This window comes from Sturnus vulgaris, unplaced genomic scaffold (assembly GCF_052056855.1).
Source record: "Sturnus vulgaris isolate bStuVul1 unplaced genomic scaffold, bStuVul1.hap1 Scaffold_84, whole genome shotgun sequence".
Lineage (NCBI taxonomy): Eukaryota > Metazoa > Chordata > Aves > Passeriformes > Sturnidae > Sturnus > Sturnus vulgaris.
In genome coordinates this window covers 974,589-996,727 of record NW_028276728.1, presented here as the reverse complement: position 1 = coordinate 996,727, position 22,139 = coordinate 974,589, and positions in this window count along the sequence as shown.

The following is a 22,139-nucleotide window of genomic DNA, read 5'->3' as shown; positions in this document are numbered from 1 at the left end:
ACACAGCAGGACTGGGGCTGAGGTGAGAGAGCCCTGAGGCCTTAAACCAGCCCAGGGGCTCTGAAGGGGAGTGTGGAAGACAAGGATGGGGAGGTTATGGAGCAGAAGCCCTGGGGCTGCCAGGCAGTGAGGAGCACTGGGGTTTTCTTTTCACCCCAGCTCTGCCCAGAGGTACCGACCCTGCAGCTCTAGAGAAGTCAGAGAGGAAAGATGTCAGGGGAGCATGGCAATACAGAGCTCTTTATTTGGTGTAAGCACATGGGTAGTATAGCTCCTGGCTTATACAGTCTCTGGGTTTGCTGGAAGGGCAAACACTGAATTAAAAATTGTACAGTCAAAGACTTCTGTGCAAACAAATTATCAACAGTGAAACAACTGTGTGAGCAGCAAAAAATACAGGACACAAAGTAAGCATGAATCTAACACAACAAGAGCTATGCAGAAGATGAACAGTTTATTATTTCTGAGCAGCATTCATGATAATTTTCCTCAGGCCATCCTTGAGCTCCTGGTTCCGCAGGCTGTAGATGAGAGGGTTCAGGGCTGGAGGCACCACTGAGTATAGAACTGACACTGCCAGATCCAGGGATGGGGAGGAGATGGAGGGGGGCTTCAGGTAGGTAAATGTGCCAGTGCTGAGGAACAAGGAGACCACAGCCAGGTGAGGGAGGCAGGTGAAAAAGGCTTTGTGCCGTCCCTGCTCAGAGGGGATCCTCAGCACAGCCGTGAAGATGTGCACATAGGAGAAAACAATGAACACAGAACAGCCAAAATATAGAAAAGCAGTTAGCACAAGAAGCCCAAGTTCCCTGAGATAGGATTTGGAGCAGGAGAGCTTGAGGATGTGTGGGATTTCACAGAAGAACTGGCCCAGGGCATTGCCATGGCACAGGGGCAGGGAAAATGTATTGGCCGTGTGCAGCAGAGCAGTGAGAAAGCCACTGGCCCAGGCAGCTGCTGCCATGTGGGCACAAGCTCTGCTGCCCAGGAGGGTCCCGTAGTGCAGGGGTTTGCAGATGGACACGTAGCGGTCGTAGCACATGATGGTCAGGAGGAAATACTCAGTTCCAAAAAAGAAGAAAAACAGAAATACCTGAGCAGCACATCCTGCAAAGGTGATGATTCTGGTGTCCCAGAGGGAATTGTGCATGGCTTTGGGGACAGTGGTGCAGATGGAGCCCAGGTCAGTGAGGGCCAGGTTGAGCAGGAAGAAGAACATGGGGGTGTGCAGGTGGTGGCCGCAGGCTACGGCGCTGATGATGAGGCCGTTGGCCAGGAGGGCAGCCAGGGAGATGGCCAGGAAGAGGCAGAAGTGCAGGAGCTGCAGCTGCCGCGTGTCTGCCAATGGCAGCAGGAGGAAGTGGCTGATGGAGCTGCTGTTGGACATTTCTGCACTCTGGGCATGGTGGACTGTTGAAAGAAAACATTAACAATCCAGGATAGATTTCCTTGTGTCAAGTGCTGCTATTTTATTTCAAATTTACTCCAAATTTCCTCTCTTTCTTTGTGGAAATTTCACTCAAATCTTTTATCTTTAAGCCTGAAGTGTTGCTTTCTATGAAGGGGGGGAAATCCTCTTTCAGCATTGCTCTCAGCCTGAATACTGGGAAGCCTAGTGGGAAAGCAGGGCTCCCTGTGGCACAGGGGATAAAGATCTGCTGGTCACAAATAGGTGCCATTTGCTCATTATATCTGTCTCGATTTCAAGGTGATTGCAGTTTAAATGTGCTCAAACAACAAGTTGACTCATTGAAAGCTATAATTTCATCATTAGTTTCTGTAAACTATTCTCTCTTTCCTGTTCAGCCGGACATTGAAAGATATCCTGGGCTGGTCTGGCTCTCTGCTGCCTGCAGTTGTGCCTACTGGGAGCTCTTTCTCTCTATCCAAGCCTTGTCCCTGCCAGTGCTCCCAGAGCCCAGCCCAGCCCTGGGGGCTCAGCTCTGCCCTGCACACCCCTCCCAGCACAGGGCACTGCCCAGGGCCATCTCCCTGCCAGCAGGGCCTTAAGGGCAGCTCACACAAACTGAGATGCTGCAAGCCAAGGTGCTGCTGCTGCTGTCTGTAGGCACAGGAGGGTGAGGAGGCACTTTGTGAGGGAGATGGGAGGCAGATGTGCTGATGGCCAGTGGGACAGTGCAGGAGTGTCAGTGACACAGACACAGCTGACAGCCCCTTTGCCTTGCCTTGAGGAGAAAGCTGAGAGCAGCCCTGGCCATGCAGCACCATCTCCACAGCAGGAGGAATCTGCCCTGATGGGGGTGGCTCCTTGCACCTCCAACTTCTCCCCACAGTCCATGGGGAGCTGCCAGGCAGGCTGAGAGCTGTCCCTGGCAGGTGGCACATGGCCTGGGCTGGCCAAGAGCCCTGAGGGCTGCAGGAGCTGCTCTGCAGAACAGCCCTGGGCAGCCCTGGCTGCAGCCCCAGCTTCAGCCCCTGCAGCCGTCCCTGGCAGCAGGAGCCGTCCTGCCCTGTCCCTCTAACAGTGCCCAGGGCAGCCCCGCTCTGCAGCACATCCTCATCATCCTCCTCCTCCTCCTGCTCTGTCTCAGAGAAACTGGGAGAGTCCTCCTGACACATCCCCAGGCTGTGGGCTCTGCTGGCTCCAGGAGATCCCTCCAGGAGCACAGGGGACATTGCCCTGCACCCACACACTCACCATGTCGAGGGCTGTGAAGATGTTTCCCCAAGTGCAGTCTCAGCTCAATGTCTTCCCAGTCCTGATTGCCTTGAGCCTGTCTGTGCCTGGCTCCTGTCCCCTCAGTGCCTGCAGGCAGTGCCCTCAGCCCTGCTGGGCTGGGAGAGGAGCTGCTCCTCAGCAGAAATGTCTTTATGAAGCTCTTCTTGGTTGCCAGGAGCTTCCTCTCTGCCAGGAGCCCAGCCCAGCTCATCAGCACAGACACAGCACAAGGACTTTAATGACCCTCTCAGGGCTTTGGTGCTGAGTCCCTGAACATCAGTCCCTGAGAGGGAGATGAAGAAACTTCTCAAGAACTCAAAGTTATATTGAAACTCCCAAGTTCCTTGAAGTTTTAATGGATCCCATTGAGGGACACAACTCTGAAAGTGTGTCCAGGTTCCAGTTAGAGCAGAACAGTGGAGGCAGTGATGACAGGTGGGGACAAACAAGGGAAAGGTGTCTCTGATGCTGATTCCTGAAACACCTGGATGTGTTTCAGGAATGCAAAGGGCCAAGGGCTGAGCTCCAGCCCCTGGCAAGGCAGATCCTGTCCCTCCCTCATTGCTCAGGGCTCTTCCCGGCCCACTGGACTCTGGCCATGTGCAATGCCAAGGGCAGCACCATGGGGCGGCCCCTGCCAGGCTGCTGAGCAGGGACAAGGAGGCAATGAGGCCCCAGCACAGCAAGGCTCACTTGGCCCCTGCTGGCCTCAGGCCCAGGGCCAGCCTGCATGGCCCAAGTGCTGCAGGAGTTGGCTGTGTCAGGGCCTTTCAGCTGCTGCCCATCCCTGTGCCCTCTGCAGCCCAGGCTGTCCTACGGTGTCCATGCCCTGCGCCTCTGTCCCTGCAGCCTGTCGTCATCCCCCGGCTGCCCCACCTCGCTGGCCCCTTCCTTTGCTGACAGCTCTGCCTCCTGCCTGCCTCTGCCTGCACACACAGAGCCTTGGCCTTGATACCAAAAGGGGTAATTCAAGTTTTACTGTCCCTGTGAACTTTCACCAGAGAAACAAGGCATGCAGGGGCTGCTTTCCCTGCAGGGACTGCCAGAAGAGAAGAAGAAGACATCTGGCTCATGGGGGCAGTGACAGAAGAAACAAGGATTGAATTGGGTGCTTGGGGTGGGTTATATAGGAATGGGTAAATTGTAATACATGTGTAATGACTGAATATACGCCACACACTTATAGAATAATGTGTCCATGTAGTGTTAGGAATTACCCACATTGGACCTCAGGCCTGAAAAAAATGATGTCCTTTTTAACATCAAATTAGTGTTAAGGAGTCTTATTCTGATATTTTGGAGATTTGGTGACAACTGGGCCTCACAGAACCAAGGAGTGAAATATTCCACTATGGAACCTCAAGGAACAAAGGGGCCTTTTGACACTGTGGGAGCTCATGGAACCAAAATCCATTTTGACAGAATGGGACCACATGGAACTTATGGTCCACTGTGACACGGCAGATCCAGGCAGACCATTGTGACACTGAGAAACCTCCTGGAACCAAAAGTCCATTGTGACAGAGAAAGGCCTCATGGAACCAAGGGGCCATTGTGACACCGCAGATCCAAGGAGGCCATGGTGACACTGTGCAACCTCCTGCAACCATGGATGCATTGTGACACTGTGGGGCCTCACAGAGACAAGGAGTCCAATGTGACACTGCAGAACCTCACAGAACCAAGGTGACCATGTTATAGCACAGAACCTCATGGAACAAATGGTCCATGGTGACACTGCAGAATTATTGCTGAGAGTATGAATGCCCATGGAACCAGAAGTTCATTGTGACCAAGGGGCCATTGTGACACTGTGGATCCAAGGAGACCATTGTGACACTGAGGAACCTCATGGAACCAAAGATCCATTGTTACACTGTGGGGACTCATGGAACCAAAGGTCCATTGTGACATTGCAGGGCCTCATGGAACAATGGAGACTATTATGAAAACGAATCACAGAGGCAATGAAGTTGGGAAAGACATTTGAAATCATCACGTCCAACCTAGGACCTAACATCACCTCATCAACTAAACCATGGCTCTGTGTGCCATGTGCAGTCTGTTTTTAAATGCCACCAGAGACAGAGACTCCAGCACCTCCCTGGGCAGAAGATTCCAGTGCCAAATCGCTCTCTGAGTGAAGAATTTTTCTCCTGATGTCAAACCTAAACTCCCCCTGGCTCATCTTTAGACTGTGTCCTCTCACTATGTCAGTGGTTGCCTGGGAGAAGAGACTGACCCCCACCTGACTACAACCTCTGTTCAGGGAGTTGTAGAGAGTCCCACTGGAGACCATTGTAGCCATTGGGGCTATTGTAGCACAGCAAGGCCTCATGGAATCACGGGGACCACAGTGACAGTGTGGGGCTCCGTGGGAAGAAGGGACCATTCTGACACCGTGGAACCAAGGAGACTTTTGTTGCAGTCCAGGGCATCATGGTACAAAGGAGACCATTTTTACAAAGGTTTGAGGCTTTCTGAAAGCAAAGGGCTATTGTGGCATTTTGGGGCATTTTGGAAACAAGGAGACCCTAGTGACACTGTGGGGTCTCACGGAATCAATGGTCTGTTGTGACACTGCAGGGCCCTATGGAATCATGGAGACTATTGTGACACTACAGGGGATGCCTTGGAGTGGCTACCTAGAACAGAGGCTAGACAAGGTTAAGAGAATAAAGTGAGTATTTATTAAAGGCCTTCAATAGATTCACCTTGGGCAGTCAAAAGCCTCCCAGAGGCTACACCCAAGATGGACAGTGGTGCTGAGGTTTTCAGACAGATTTAAGTTTGGTTCATTTGGTATCAGAGGTTAATCCTCCAATTACAGCTTCAGGTCATGAAGCCATATTCCCTCAGTTTTCTCAGCCCTGAACTCACTTTTGTTGATATTTTTCAGAGCCTGAGACTGTAGGGTGTCCTTGAGTTTCAGGCCTAGAGGAATTGTTTTGTCTGACCAAAATGTGAAGACAGTTAACTAACATTTTGTATGGTGTTTAGAGTTATGCACTATTGAGTATAAGATTTGAAAAATAGAAAGGCTAAAATCTTAAGGCATCACAGGCCTCATTGAACCAAGGGGCCACTGTGACACTTTGTGGCCTCATTGAACCAAGGAGACCCTTCTGACATTGTGAGTCCCCACGGAACCAAGGGTCCATTGGGATAATGTGACAACAAGGAGACCCCTGTGACACTGCAAGGGCTCATGGAAACAAGGGAGCATTGTGACATTGTGCAGCCCCAGTGAAACAAGAGGCCAGTGTGACACAGCTGGGCCTCATGGAACCAAGGATCCAATATGACACAACCATGGTGGCACTGCAGGACCACATGGATCCAAGGGAACAGGTAGCAGGTCTGCTTGGCTTGGCCTGACTGGTCCAACTGCCCTTGGCATCTTGAGGGTCTCTTCTCATGTGCCCCTGAAACCCTGGCCTTTCCTTCAAATGGAAAAGAACTGTCCTTCTCATCCAGGCACCCCTTGCCAAAATGAGATTTCCCCCTCCAAAAGTCTCAATATCTGTGATTGCTCCCAAACAAAAGTTGCCATTTCCAACATTCTGGCTGCCCTTGGCTTCCTTGGGACTGGGTCTCACCGGTCTTCAAACAGTGGGGCTCCATGCTTTCCTTCCTATGGAAAAGAACCATCCCTCCTGTACAGGTACCCATGGCGAAAATTGGTGCTTTTCCTCCAGAATTCCTATCTGCAAGGGTTTCTCCCAGACAGAAACTGCCAGGACAGTCATATCTGTCTGGCCTTTGCCTCTGGTGGCTGCAGTTCATGAGGCCATGAAACACGGGGGATTCATGGATTCCTTCCTGTGGAGACCATGGTGAAACTGTGGGGCCCCATGGAGAACCATGGAGACCATTGTGACACTGTGGGGCGTTCTGAAATGAAAGGGCCATTGTGACACTGTGGGGACAGCAGGGATCCAAGAGATTATTGTGACACTGTGGTGACCCTGTGGAACCACGGACATTATTGTGACACTGCTGGGCTGTATGGAAGCAAGGCACCATTTTGACACTGCGGGATCTCATGGAACCAAGGACATCACTGTGGCCCTGCTGGGCCGCATGGTGCCAAGGGCCCAGTGTGAAGCAGCAGGGCTTTGTGGAACCAAGAGGCCACTGTTGCATTCCAGGGCCTGGTGCAGCCCAAGGGCCCTTGTGATCCTGCAGGGCACCGTGGATCCATGGAGACCATTGTGGCATTGCAAGGCCCCACGGAATCATGGAGACCATTGTGACACTGTGGGGAACCAAAGGGCCATTGTGACCATGCAGGGCCTCATGGCAGCAAGGGACCATTGTGACACTTCAGAAGCAAGGAGAGCATTGTGGAAGTCTGAAGCCCCATGGAATTAAGGCGAGAGCTCAGGAGATAAAACCCACTTGTGTCAGCTGAGCTGTGTGACTCTGCAGGGCCAGGACGTTCCAGCAGGTGTGTGCTGCTGTGCCAGTCCCCTGGCAGGGATCTCAGACAGGCAGGTGCAGCACTGAGGAGCTTGGTCTGTGGCCTTGGTGGCATGGCCAGTGTGAGAAGGTGCCCCAGGGTTTTCAGCATCCCTCCAGCCTCTTCCATCAGCCACTTCCAGACCTGGGCTCTCACCCCAGTGTCTTGGTCTATTTGTTCTGTGCTTATCTCCTTCCTCCTGCCCATTTCAGCACTGCTCTAGGGGCAGCATCAGCCCTGCCCGGGCTCCCTCCTCACCCAGCCCTTGGCAGAGCCCAGAGCAGGGCTCTCTGTGACCCCTGGCACAGGATGTGGGTGCTGGGACTGGACACTGAGGTGTGGAGTGGACACTCTGGTGGGGAACATTTGCCCACCCAAAACACTCCCTGTGCTGTGCCGTGTCTGATGAGGGGATGTGGGGCCTGTGCTGGCCAGGGGGGCTGTGCTGCCTCAGGGACAAATGACAGGCATGAGCCACAGCACAACGACCAGGAGGTGGAAGTGAGGACAAGCTACAGAGGAGGAATTCAGAAATCTGCCCTGAGCGTGTCTTCATGTGTTCAGGAAAGGCAAAGCTCAGCTGGAGCTGATGGAGGCTGCAGGCAACACCCAGAGCAAACTCAATTCATGGCTGTGTTAGAATTCAAAATGCAAGGGTCTGTAAGCCAAAGCTTAGAATTAAACACAGTTAAGTAGAGATAGCTTTACCTTTGGAATTTAAGATCTAGAAGAAATAAAGGTACTTACAAAGGGAACAAGAAGGTTTAGAGTGCAGCAATGTAAGTTTGTGTGTCAGGATATAATTGACTAAGAAAGTTCACTCTGTATTATGGGTCAGTAAGGCGAAATATCTTAGTATTGAAATAGAAACCTAAATATCTCTGTTAACAGTGTTTTATTGGTTAATAAATCCTGAAAAGACCTTGTAGCCATAAGTCTTCTGACTTCTAAGCCATGCTGTGAACATCTGTAAGACAAACTTACCCTTTCTGCCTGGAGAGAAAATTAAAAAAATAAATCACACTTTCTAAAGCAACTCAGAAGTCCTGTCTCTCTGTTTCATTCAGAAAAGAAAAAATCCCCACCAAAAAATTGTAACATAAAAATAATAAGCCCACACTTTAAAAACATGTCTTAAAAAAATAAACTCACATTTTAAAAATATATTGTAAATACAATAAACCCACACCTGGGGACACTTTCTCAGTCATGTCCCTCAGGGGGACCCTTTAGAACTTCAGGAAACTTTGGACTCTGAATCTGACTTTGAATTCTTCAGAGGTTTCTTTTCCTCCTTTACCCTATTTTTGCCTACCTGACATCATTGTCATCAATTTTCTGCTCTAATTCAACCCTTGGGAGACTTTCTCCTTCATATTTATCAGTGGGACTCACTAAAAGTAAGAGAAACTTTGGAGTTTGAATGTAACTTTGAATTCTTGAGAGTTTTCTTCAGCTCCCTCTCAGGGACTGATGTTCAGGGCCTCAGCCCCAACCCCGAGAGGGTCATTAAAGTCCTTGTGCTGTGTCTGTGCTGCTGAGCTGGGCTGGGCTCCTGGCAAGGGCAGCACTGCAGAGAGAGCCAATCTTTCCAAAATATTATTTGGAGCTCCTTGGCAGCACCAAATGCACCACGGGGCTCACTGGGATCAAGCAAGTCCTGACAAACAATGGTTCTGCAATGATTTCCCTCTGGTCCAGTGCAGTTCATTAGGAAGGTTTTCAACACCAGATATGGAGAAATATTTGAAAGAGCTTCTTAAAAATATCCATTCCTATTTTCAAGGGTGTATTTTATTACTTTTCTCTTTAGAGCAGAGGTGATTGCAGCATTCTGTGATTGATGTTGATCCAGGGTCTCTCCTCAGAAGGTCTGGCAAAGAGGAGTTTTGTATTTTTGGTTTTTTTAAAGCAATCTAAAACTCCTAATGTTCCCCACTGCAAACAGACACACTCCTCAGGTGTGTGCCAGCCCAAGGTTCCACCAAAACCACTGCAGAGCTGCCCTGGGCCAGCTGTGAGGGTGGATGTTGGGGGTACACAGAGACACACTGAGGACATTCCAGGATGTACTGGGAGTGATACTGGGCCATACTGGGGCAAACTGGGGATAATGTGAGTAATACTTGGACAAACTAGGGACACTGGGAACACTGTGGGGAAGTCTGGAAGACACTGGCACATACTGTGGATGACACTGGGGGGAACTGGAAGGGACTGGGCATGAACTAAGGTGTACTGGGAGAGACTGGAGAGTACTGGTAGGGCCTCGAGGGGCAGTGGGAATGGACTGGGCTGTGTTAGGGATGAACTGGGCTGTACAGGAAGGGTCTGGTGGTGCACTGGGATTCTCCTGGGCTGTACTGGGGATGAACTGGGCTGTACTGGGAAGGCTTGAATGGTCTGTTCCTGCCTACGCCACCTCCCATTTGTCGAGGCTCCCGCCCATCATCGCCCGTAGCCAATCAGCTCCAGAGATCGTGGCATCATGGGCGGTGCCTAGACTCGACGCCATCTTTTCTTTTTGCCTATAACTCCCATCATGCCCCACACACCAGTTGAGCCCCATTGGAGCCGGGAGTAAAACACCCATCATGCACCGCGCTCCCCAGCACCCCGGTATCTGCCCCCGACATGTCCCGTAAGTGTCCCCCAGAGCCTCCAGGATTCCTAAGGTCCCCCTCAGCGCCCATTCGGGACCACCCCAAAAGCATCCCCAGATCCTATGGAAGCTCCCAACCCCACAGATTTCTGTTACAGTCACTTCTGGGAGTTCAGCTTCTGTCATTGCCTGGGTCCCCCAGAGTCCCTCAGAACACAGGTCTGTGCCTAAAACTCCTGCCCTTCCCTGCGCCCTAAAGAGCCTGGTTAGAGCTTCCCAAGCTCCCCCCAAGTGCTCCCAAACCGTTCATGTTCCCTCCTAAGCACCTCAAGTTGTGACTGGGACACAAAAGTGTCCCCCAGGTGCCTTCCCGGACCCCCAAACATTCACTTCCTGGACTACAGCTCCCATCATGCTCTGTGGTTCCCATAGAGTGCTATTGCAGCTGTGACTTCATCTCCCATCATGCACCGCGCCCCACCAAGAGACATTGTAGCTGCACCTACAACTCCCATGATGCTCTGCGGCCCTATTGAACCATGTTATACCTGTGCCTACAACTCCCATCATCCCCCACGCCCCGGAGAGCCCCATTAGAGCCCCCCAAGTGCCAGCCCGGACCCTGAAAGGCCCCAGATTCCCTTCCCTGACCCCCAAGTGCCCCCCTGGACCCCCAAGAGCTCCCCCGGACCCTGGAGTTTCTGTCAGAATCCTTAAGTGACCACCTGGCTACCTGAAGTGTCCTCCAGACCATCAAGTTCTCTCTAAATTCCCTCCCCAGACCCAAAACTTCCTGAAATGTACCCCAGAACATATCTTCATGGGCCCCAAAGTGGCCCTGTTTTATCCTGTCTGTGAAAATGATTAAAAAGATGAGAAAGGGATTAAAATAGGACTAATTATCAGAAACAGGGAGAAATCAATGGCCAATAGTGACCAATTAATTAATGAAGTGAATTGCGTTACTTAGAATGAATGACCATTAAGTTTTCTGATTGCTAAAAATATATAGATTTTTTCATATAAATAGAAAAATTAGGTATAAAAAAGTAATAATAGTATTATAAAAATAAAAGCATAATTATACTTTCATTACTTAATTAAATTACAATATTACTAATAAATTTATAGAGGGGTTTTTATGTTTTAGGATGGCAGTCCCAGCTAGGCAATGTCAGACATGGTGAGGCTGGGGGTGAGGAGCAGCTTGTCCAAACAGGGTTGGCCTGCAAGGGGCTCATTCTTCTGCAAGCCCAGACCTCCTAAGGAGACATTCAGCACCAAGATCACTTAAGGAATGCTTCAGTCAGCCCTTCTCTGAACTGAAAAATAAAAATAATATGGCCTTGATTAAAACTAAAATTCCTTCTCTTCTCACTGGCAAGGCAAGCTCTGTCTCCTGCTGTTCACAAACAGAGAAGGGCTGGAGGGAGATGTGGTGCTCAGAAGCTGTTTGGGGTACAGTGACCATGAAATAATGCAGTTTTTTAATATTCTGTGAAAGAAGGAGGGTCATCAACAAAACATCTACACTGGACCTTTAGCCTATTCAGAATGCAGAACTGGGAATAATTGAACTGATTTTTTTACAGGAAACAGCTCTTAAAGGATTCCAGGAAGAATGGAGACACTTCAAGGAAGGAATCTTGAAGGAGCAGAAGCAGCCTGTCCCTCACTTTCCTCACAGATGAAAGAGAGCTAGAGAGGAAAATAACTGGCCTGGCTAGGCAGGGAGCTTTTACCAGGAAGTCATGGAGAAAATAAGGTGCATTACCTTGGGACAGAGGAGCAAGCAACTCAGGAAACATTTAGAGAAGTTATTAGGTCATGCAGAAAGAAAATCAGAGGTGAAAGCTCAAATGAGGAGTTAACCTGGCTGCTTCTGTGAAGGATAACAAAAATGATTTTATAAATGCATTAATGGCAAAAGGAGAACCACAGAAAATCTCCATTCCTTTTTGGGGGGGGATGTGTTTACCAAAGATGAGGAAAAGGCTGAAGTATTCAACCCCTTCTTTGCCTCAGTTTTCAACAATAAGACAGGCTGTCCTCAGGACAAGTGTTCTCCTGAGCTGGTAGATGGGGACAGGGAGCAGAACAGACCCCTGGAATCCAGGGGGAAGCAGCTGGGGACCAGCTGTGCCACTCAGATGCTCACAGGTGTCTCTGGGACCAGATGGGATCCATCCATGGGGGATGAGGGAGCTGCTGGATGAGCTGCCCAAGGTGCTCTCCATCATTTCTCATCAGTGCTGGCTCAGCAGGGAGGTGCCAGAGGACTGGAGGTGCCAATGTGAGCCCATCCCCAAGAAGGGCTGGAAGGAGGATGTGGGGAACTGCAGGCCTGTCAGCCTGACCTGGGTGCCTGGTGAGGTGATGGAACAGATCACCTTGAGTGCCATCACAGGGCACCTCCAGGATGGCTGAGGGATCAGAGCCAGCCAGCGTGGATTTCAATATCTGCATTGATGATCTGGATGAGGGCATGGAGTGCAGCTTCAGGAAATGTGCAGATGGCACCAAGCTGGGTGTGAGTGAGGATGTGCTGGAGGGCAGGAGGGCTCTGCAGAGGGACCTGGACAGGCTGGATCCAGGGCCCAAATCCAACAAGGTGAGGTTTAACAAGACCAAGTGCTGGGTCCTGCACTTTGGCCACAACAACCCCTGCAGTGCTCCAGGCTGGGCACAGAGTGGCTGGAGAGCAGCCAGGCAGAAAGGGACCTGGGGACACTGATGGACAGCAGGCTGGACATGAGCCAGCAGTGTGCCCAGGTGGCCAAGAAGGCCAATGGCAGCTGGCCTGGATCAGGAATGGTGTGGCCAGCAGGAGCAGGGCAGTGATTCTTCCCCTGTGCTCAGCACTGGTTTGGCAGCACCTCGAGTGCTGTGTCCAGTTCTGGACCCCCAAATTAGGAAGGACATGGAGGGTCTGGATTGAGTCCAGAGAAGGGCAACAAGGCTGGTGAGGGGTCTGGAACACAAGTCCTGTGAGGAGCAGCTGAGGGAGCTGGGGATGTTTATCCTGGAGAAGAGGAGGCTCAGGGAGACAAGGCAGTGTCAGGGCACAGGTTGGACTTGATGATCTCCAAGGTCTTTTCCAGCCTGGCTGATTCTGTGATTCCCTGAAACCACCCCTGGAGCAGGTGCAGGATGAGCCCTGGGCCTCCTCTTCAGCAGGTCCAGCAGCCCAGGTCCCTCAGCTTCTCCACACAGCCCCAAAGCCCATCCTGTCAGTCCTGCAGAGCCTCTCCAGCCCCTCCTCATTGCCCACAACAGGGAGCCCCACACCCAGACACAGCAGCCCAGATGTGCCCCCCTGGGCTGTGGTGCCTCTGGCAAGGGAGCAGCACGAGGCACTGCAGGACCCTGCAGACAATTCCTGCAGCACTTGGAGGATGATCCTGCTCCCCAAGGGACGTTCCCATGGTGCCAGCTCAGGAACTGAAATGGGGAGTGGGGCCAGAGAGGAAAGGGCAAACAGGGATGAGCTGTTTGTAGAGAAGGGAACAGGGGTGGGCAAGAGCAAGAAATGTGGATCAGGAAAGAGGAAAGAAAGCAAAGGTGAAGAAGGAACTGCTCAGGGCAGTTGAAGGCATATATAGCAATAAGGCAGATAGGCAGAATAAAAACGACAATATAAGAATAAATAAAAAGTAGAAGTAGAAGAACAACTAGAGGAACAAGAAGAAGCACATAAGAAGAAATAGTGATAATAAGAAGAAAATTAATAATAATAGAAAGAAGGATTATAGAAATACTATGATGAAGAAATAGTGGTAGTAGTAAAAATAATAATTTTAAGCATCGATATAAGAAGAATAATATAGAGAATAAGAAGAATAAGAAATAGAAGAAGAGGAGGAGGAGGAATACGAAGAAATAGAACTAGGAGGAAATAATTATAATAAATATAATAAAGTGTAGAGAGCCTGGTGCAGGAATAGCTGGAAGAAAAAGGCCATAGTCAGATCAACTTAGTAAAGCTAGCAAAGTGGGCCTCAGTCTCACGGATACAGTGTCCTTGAGATAAGGAAGACACGCAGAATTGAGAAAAACATGAATGCCGAAGTGCTTAGCTAAGTCGCACAGCTAGACCAATGATGAGCTCAGATTTTGCACTATGCATGAGCTAATTAAGCATTGTATTTAATCGCCACTCTGCGTATCAATAAACGAGACTTTGCTGATGACCGAATTGGTGTCCGCGTCTCCCTTCTCCGACAAATGGTGAACCCCGACGTGCCTCCGTCGCTGAAAAGAAAACAGTTTCAGAAAACGGGGGAGAACGCGCCACGGTCGGTGAAGTAGAGTTGGGGCCTGCTGCAACCGGGTCGGTGTCAAACGACGTAGGGAAGACACCCCCAGGAGCCATAAAGGTGGTCCTGGGCCATACGTGCTGCCGAAGCCGGAGAGTTGCAACAGCGCTGACGACGAAAAATGGACAGGCAAGCAGCATATGATTTATTTATAGTACATATACATATACTACATATATACATATATATATACTATATACTACATATAGATAAGTTAAGGTTAAAAGAAATTAATCCCAGGAAGGACATACCGGGGTTGTTAGCCTGGGATTATGCTAAAGGTTTATTCTCTAATCCTCACACCGTGCATGATTTGAATGAGTGGCGTAAGTTAGGGGATGCACTGTGGGAGGCGGTATTAGAGGATGATAAAACAGCAAAAAAGCTGGGAAAGATCTGGCGGGTAGTTCATAACGCGCTGCTAAAGCAGCAGGCGGAGAGAAGGGCGGCTCGGGAGGCAGTAGAGGCATATAAAAGAAATGCTCAGTATGGCAATAATGAGCCCCGAGCACCCAGCACGACCAGAGTAGAAATACCTGTCGCTGGGGGGGCGGCAGGAATGACGGACATGGCCAGCTGCGCTTGGCCCTCGGCACCCCCCTTAGAAGAGCTTGAGGAGGATTCCGCCGCGGCGGCGGAGACAATTGCAGAAGGCGGAGTAACCCCGCTTTCCGAGGGCGAAGGGCCCCAGACCAGCGGCGAAAAATCCCCTTGCCGGTCTGAGCCCAGCGTCCCTAAGCCCGCCGTGGAGCCAGCTCCGGTCCCTAGGGCGGAAAGCGACCTGTGGGAGGAGATGGCAAGACGGCGGGGGGAGGCGTGGAGTATGCTAGCCAGACACGGCTTGGAGACCGGGGACGAGAGCGCTGTTGACGCAGTGAAAACCTGGGCTTTTCCCGTTACGTATACACAGGGAATAAATCAACAAGGACAAGCCGTCCAAGTGGGAGCGTACGCGCCTCCCGACTGGAAGCTGCTAGCCCAGCTGAGACAGACAGTAAGTCAGTTTGGTTTCCGGAGTGAGCCAGCTAAGCAGATGCTAGATTTCTTGTTTGATACATACCTGCTGTTGCCAAATGATATGAGAAGTATAGTAAAGCTGATTTTCACGCAACATCAGCAGTTGCTATTTAACGCGCATTGGCAGGCTCTTGTTCAGGAGTCAGTTGCAGCACAGAGGGGCCCGGGAGATCCGTTAGCTGGAATTACCATAGACGAACTAATGGGATTGGGTCAATACCGCAGGACAGAAGCTCAAATGATTTCGGGACCCGACAAGGTTAGGGAAGCCATGCATCTAGTAAGGAGTGCCATCGATCAGGTCAAAGATAGCTCAGGCATACCCATGTATATGGGGATAAAACAGGGAAGAAATAAATCCTTTGGGGACTTTGTAGATAAGGCTGCTGCTGCTATTGAAAAGGCAGGAGTCCCAGAGTATATGAGAGGGGCGCAGGTTTTCTTGGTTAATGCACTAAAAGAATTAGGCTTGGGACTGCAGAAACAAGCCGAGTCCACACAGTCACAGGTGTTAGCCACTCTTGCTCTGCTCCGTGCTTCTACGGCAGCCCCGGCCACATCGAACGACCACCGGCCTCCCTCGGCGCGCTGCTACAGATGCGGGTGGATGCGGCGCGGCCCGACGGGCGCCGCCGATCAGCCCCCGGCGGCCGCCGCCATATTGGCCCCGGTCACAAGTAGCCGCCGTGACACCAGCGCCATCTCCTGTCTACAACCAGCCACAACAGGGAGCCTGGGACTCGACCTGGCAGCCGCAGTAAAAACATCTTTGATGACAGCTCGCCCCGTCAAAGTCCCAACTGGAGTTTATGGCCCAATAAATATCAAAGGACAAGCTTATGGAGGACTAATAGTGGGACGCTCGTCGAGCTCCATTGTAGGACTGTTTGTGCTACCAGGTGTCATCGATGCAGACTACACGGGAGAAATACAAATAATGGTTTATACTCCTTTTCCTCCTCTGACAATTGAGGCAGGTCAGCGTATTGCTCAATTTATTCCACTTCCACAGTTGAGCTGGAGTGTTCAACCACAAAGACAAACCCCACGTGGAGACCAAGGATTCGGATCATCAGGTATTGCTATGCTCACAATGGATCTCCATACCAGACCCAAAAAGAAGGTGAAACTAACCTATGCAGGAGAGACAATAGAAATGATGGGACTCCTAGACACTGGGGCAGATACCAGCATTGTCTCACCAGAAAAATGGCCCCACAACTGGCCATCGCTGCAGACCACGGATACCGTGACAGGCGTCGGAGGATTCACCCTTGCCAGAAAAACTCCTCCAGTAAGGGTCACTATAGATGGACAAGATTTGGTGACTGTGTTGTCCGTAGTTGCATTACCACCATCGGTACATTGCCTAATTGGAAGGGACATCTTTGCTCAGATGGGGGTCGTTTTATCCAACGAGCACCCTTTGGGGTAATTGCCATTGCTTGGACTTTCCCAATCCCAATCACCTGGACTACCAATGAACCGGTAATGGTTAAGCAATGGCCTCTAAAAAGGGAAAGTCTAATACAAGCACATCAACTCGTAAAAGAACAATTCCAACAAGGACATTTGAAACTCTCGACAAGCCCATGGAACACGCCAATTTTTGTGATCAAAAAGAAGTCAGGAAAATATCGTCTTCTGCACGATTTAAGAGCAGTAAATAATCAAATGGAGGCGATGGGGGCATTACAGCCAGGCCTCCCCAACCCAGCAATGCTCCCACAACATTGGCCTCTTCTGATCATTGATCTAAAGGACTGCTTCTTCACTATAGCCTTACACCCTCAAGATACTAAAAGATTTGCGTTCACCCTACCAGCAATAAACAGAGAAGAACCTGATAAACGGTATGAATGGACTGTTCTTCCACAAGGAATGAAGAACTCGCCTACCCTGTGCCAACTGTATGTTGATGCCGCATTACAACCATTGAGGATACAGTGGCCCAACACAATTATTTATCATTATATGGATGATATCCTCTTTGCTCAAGAATCAGCATTTACAGACACTCAGATGCAGGAGATTCAAAGCGCCCTAGCAAAGGCATCCCTCATAATAGCTCAAGAAAAAATACAGCGATCCACACCATGGAGGTACTTGGGGTAGTCTATCACAGGCCAGATCGTACGGCCACAAAAGCTCCAGCTTGCAACAAAGATCACCACTCTAAATGAGGCACTGAGGCAGCCGCCACTGAACTGGGCCGACTGAATCGAAAGCCACGCCTACCAGGAAAAACAGCCTCTTAGCAATCGTCCTTGTTACGCGTGTGGGGGGCAGCTGTGTGAGGCCTGGGTGGCTCTAAAGTGCGGGGGCTGTGGAAACTGTTTTTGGGTGGAACAAAGAACAGTGTTTAGTTTGTGGTGCTGGAGGTGTCAAAGTGACGACCTAAGAGATTCAAATTGGGGTCGGGCCCTAAAAAAGGAAGCAGGAGTGCCATATGCCCAGGTACGAAACCTATACGAGACACCAGAACAGCTCCTGTTAGCTTGGGCCCGGTGGGAACTTACCAACTGGATTAAGAGGCAGCACATCTATGCAAATTCACACATTATCGCTGCAAGATGCAGACATAAAGTCCCACACCTGCCTTGGCCTCGGGTAGGACCAATTAAGCCCGGTACAGACCCAGAGGAGGTATTAAATCAAAGTATAGAAGAGGTGAAACAACTGCAGATAACAGGGAGCAATACAGGGCGTAAAAAGAATAGGCCGCCAAAGAAATCAAAATGATGATCATTACACTGCTTATGCTTGCTAACTTTGCTCGCACAAAATCTTTTCCAATGCAGCATGCGCCTCGGGAAAACATATGGGTAACATTCGCTAACATAACAAGACAAGAATCAATCTGCTTAAGTCTAGGGAGAGTACAAAATCCTTTTAGAACCTGCCTAGTAAGGTTGCCAGTATGGTTGCAAGGAGTTCAAAGGAATGTGCTGCATGAAGTTATCTGACCACTCTGAGTCCATCCAAAAAAAGATACAAGACATGCAGCAGAATTTACACAACCTAAAAGAAGAAGATGGTTAGGGCATTGACGAGTGGTTAAAAAGCCTAGGTCTTGGGGAATGGATTCGAACCGTTATTAAGCATACTATTATGGTGTTAGGTATATTCTTGTGCTTAGCTTTATTGCTACCTTGCTTGATAACTTGCTTACAAAATTTTATTCAAAAGACTGTTAGCAAAGCTTGGCATGCCACTCTTCTAGCTCAAAAAGAAAACGGGGGAAGTGTAGAGAGCCTGGTGCAGGAATAACTGGAAGAAAAAGGCCATAGTCAGATCAACTTGGTGAGGCTAGCAAAGCAGGCCTCAGTCTCAGGGATACAGTGTCCTTGAGATAAGGAAGGCACGCAGAATTGAGAAAAACATGAATGCCGAAGTGCTTAGCTAAGCCGCACATCTAAACCAATGATGAGCTCAGATTTTGCACTATGCATGAGCTAATTAAGCACTGTATTTAATCGCCACTCTGCGTATCAATAAATGAGACTTTGCTGATGACCATATGGTGTCCGCGTCTCCCTTCTCCGACACAGGACATTCCAACCCTCGATTTCAGAAGGGTCCTGAACAATAAAGAAAGCTTTTGTCATATGGGTAACTGAGAGTTCATGTCGTCTCTGCCTCCAACCATGACCCAATTAACATAATAGGTGTGGTCAGTCAGTGTGGGCATTATGGGTGGTCATTGGGGGTGGCAGTGGGTGAGATCAGTGGGTTGTAGTCAGTGGATGTGGTCAGTTGGCGGGTCATTGAGGTGTGGTCAGTTGGTGTGGTCTGTGAGTGTGGTCAGTGGGTGTGGCCACTGGCTACAGTCCGTGGATGTGGTCAGTTGGGTAGTCAGGTGGGAGTTGTCAGTCGGGTGGTCAGGGGATGTGGTCATTGGTGTGGTCATTGATGTGGTCAGTGGGGGTATGGTCTGTTGGTTTGTCAGTGGAGTGTGATCAGTAGGGGTGGTCAGTCAGGTGGTCAGAGGGTGTGGCCATGGATGTGGTCAGTGGGGATGGTATTTGGGCACGGTCAGTGGAGTGTGGTCAGAGGGTGTGGTCATTGAGGTGGTCATTTGGTGTGGTATGTGGGTGTATGGTCAGTTGGGTGGTGATTGGGGTGTGGTCAAGGGGTGTAGCCAGTACGTGTGGTCAGTGGGAATAATCAGTAGCTGTGGTCAGAGTGTGTCATCAGTGGATGTGGTCAGTGGGCTGTGGTTGGTGGGTGTGGTCAGTGGATGTGGTCAGTGGGTATGAGCAGTGCAGAATGTTCATTGGGTATGGTCAGGGGGTGTGGTCATTCGAGTGGTCATTAGGTGTGGTCTGTGGGTGTATGGTCAGTTGGGTGACCATTGAGGTGTGGTCAAGGGGTGCAGCCAGTACGTGTGGTCAGTGAGAGTGGTCCATGGTTGTGGTCAGTGGGAGTGGTCAGTGAGGTGTGGTCTGGGTGTGGTCAGTGAAGGATGGTCACTTGGTGTGGTCATTGGGTGGGGGCAGGTGGTGTGGTAAGTGGTGGTATGGTCAGTTGAGTGGTCATTGGTTGTTATCGATGAGCGTGGTCAGTGTTTGTGGTCAGTGGGTGTGGCCATTTGGTCTGGCCAGTGGGGGTGGTCAGTGGGTTTGGTCAGTGGGAGTGGACAGTGGGAGGTGGTCAGTGGGTTTGTTCAGTGGGGATGGGCAGTGGGAGGTGGTCAGTGGGTTTGGTCAGTGGGTTTGGTCAGAGGGGATGGGCAGTGGGAGGTGGTCAGTGGGTTTGGTCAGTGGGTTTGGTCAGTGGGAGTGGACAGTGGGAGGTGGTCAGTGGGTTTGTTCAGTGGGGATGGGCAGTGGGAGGTGGTCAGTGGTTGTGGTCAGTGGCACAGTGGTCAGTTCTGTGGTCAGTGCGTGTAGTCAGTGGGGTGAGGGCATTGGTTTCTGTGCAGTGAGTGTGGTCAGTGGTTGTGATCAGTGGGTGCATTCAGTTGTGGACACACTGTTAGAGACCTAGAAAAATTACAGCCAGGAAAATCATTCCCAGGCTGGAGTTTCTCCTGGTTCTCTCACAGATCCGTTCCCAGGCTGATAGCTTGTTCAGCTCCGGTAGGGAGACGTTCCCCATGGATGATAATTTGGTCAAAATAGAATGGAATTAATAACATTGGATTAACACCTGGAAGCAACCGTGGGACTCATTCTGAAGTACTGTCCCAGAGGCGTTTTCTCAATTATCCAATGAGCTACTGTCTTGTCTTAGCTCTGCAGAACATCCTATAAGTGTGAATCGTGCTCTCAGTCGTGTCTCCTTCCTATCCTGAGGGATGACCATGTAGCTGTGTGTCTTATTTCTGCTGCTCCAAAGTGTAAAATCCCTAACGGACAGCTACAGTCAGTGGGTGCAGTCAGTGGTTGTGGTCAGTGGGGTGTGGTCACTGGTTGTGGGCAATGGGTGTGGGCAGTGGTGTATGGTCAGTGGGTGTGGACAGTTGGGTGGTGTCCTGGTTTAGGACAAATTTGGGAGAAAACCTCCAAAAGGACCTCCCAGAAGCAAACCCAAGCAGCCCCTCCCCCATCCAGTTAGGGGAGAAATTTCCTCAGAGAAGTGGAAAAAACCTCTTTATTCAACAAATCAAAAGCACTGTCCAGCACAAAAAAATGAACAATAGCGAACAACAAAACCTCTCACAGCTCTGAGGAGCTGACAAATTCAGAAAGTCTCCTGTGGTGGTAGCTCAGCTCAGTCTGGCATCAGTCCCTCTGGCGCTGGAAAATGCCACTGCCCAGTGGGCCGCAGGTGCAAGATCCTGGTGCTTCTCCCCGGGTCCCCAGTCCTGAGCAGGTTCAAATAATTCCAGGAAAAAGAAGGAAAAAACTGTCCAGGGAACTTCTCTGCTTCAATTAGTCAAAAACTAACTAAAAGCAAAGGAGAGCTCTCTCCTGCTCTCCACCACAGTGACACCATCCAGGAGACAAAGTGATGAAACTCCTATCTCTATGTCTCTGTCACTGTCTTTCTCTCCTCCCACCTCTATTCCATGTCTATTTCTCTCTTTGCCATTCTGTCTCTCTCTCATTTACTCTTCAATAAAATCCATCCTATTGACTTTGGAATATGGTCTCATTTGTACCCTAACTGAGGCAGAGCCATTTCTGATCATTTCAATCAGTGGATCAGAACAAGGGGCTAGAAGCCCTCCAGTCTGGCTGCTGCTCCATGCCACTTCCAGGGCCTTGGGCTGCTGAAGGGCTGCTGGGCTGGGCCCTTTGTGACACAGGGGTGTTCTATCGGGTTCCTGGGTGATGAGGGACATTCTGTTGTCCTGGTGACATGGCACAGCCCCAACCTGCAGGGCTATAGAAGGGGCCCAGGGCCCTGCACTGCCCAGTGCCAGGAGTGCCACTCACTCAGGAGGAAGCAGCTCCCGGGATCTCTGTGTGCCACACAGTTGCAGATGGAGAAGGAAAAGGAGAACCCCAGCTCCAAAGCAGCCAGCCCCATGGCCAGCAGGCCGGAAGAGCAGGCCCTCAGCGGGCAGGGGCTGGCAGCAGGTGACAGCTCAGGCCTGGTAACATGCAGCAACGATACCAGCAGCTGCCAAGAGGGATCCCAAGGGGAAACCTGCATTGAGCAGGTGCAGTCCCCACAGAAACCAGCATGTACCATCCAGAGTGCCATGAGGAAGCGTGCACTGGGCAGGAGCTCTCCCCACCAGAAGAGGATGAGGGGGATGGAGTGAGTGTCCTCGAGCTGTGTGAAGAGCGGGCAGAGAGAGAGCACAGATGGGCAGGTCTGTCAGCAGGCAGGGAAGATGCTAGGTAGGATCCCTGGCCGTCTTCCTCCAACTCCACGAGCGAGTGAGAGCAAGCAAGAGAGCCCAGGCCCCCCCGTCCCACCTTTCCTTTTCCGCTCCTACCCTGTTCCCCAGCTCCCTTCGAGAGAAAACTATTGCTACTAAGCTGTAGCCACAAATAGTTAGCATAAAAATAGGAAAAATTCCACAGAAAGAAAAGGGAACAATTCAACCCCCAACAGAACCCTAGGAGCTGGTAGCCATATGTGTGTCTATCTATAGAGCTCCTGTCT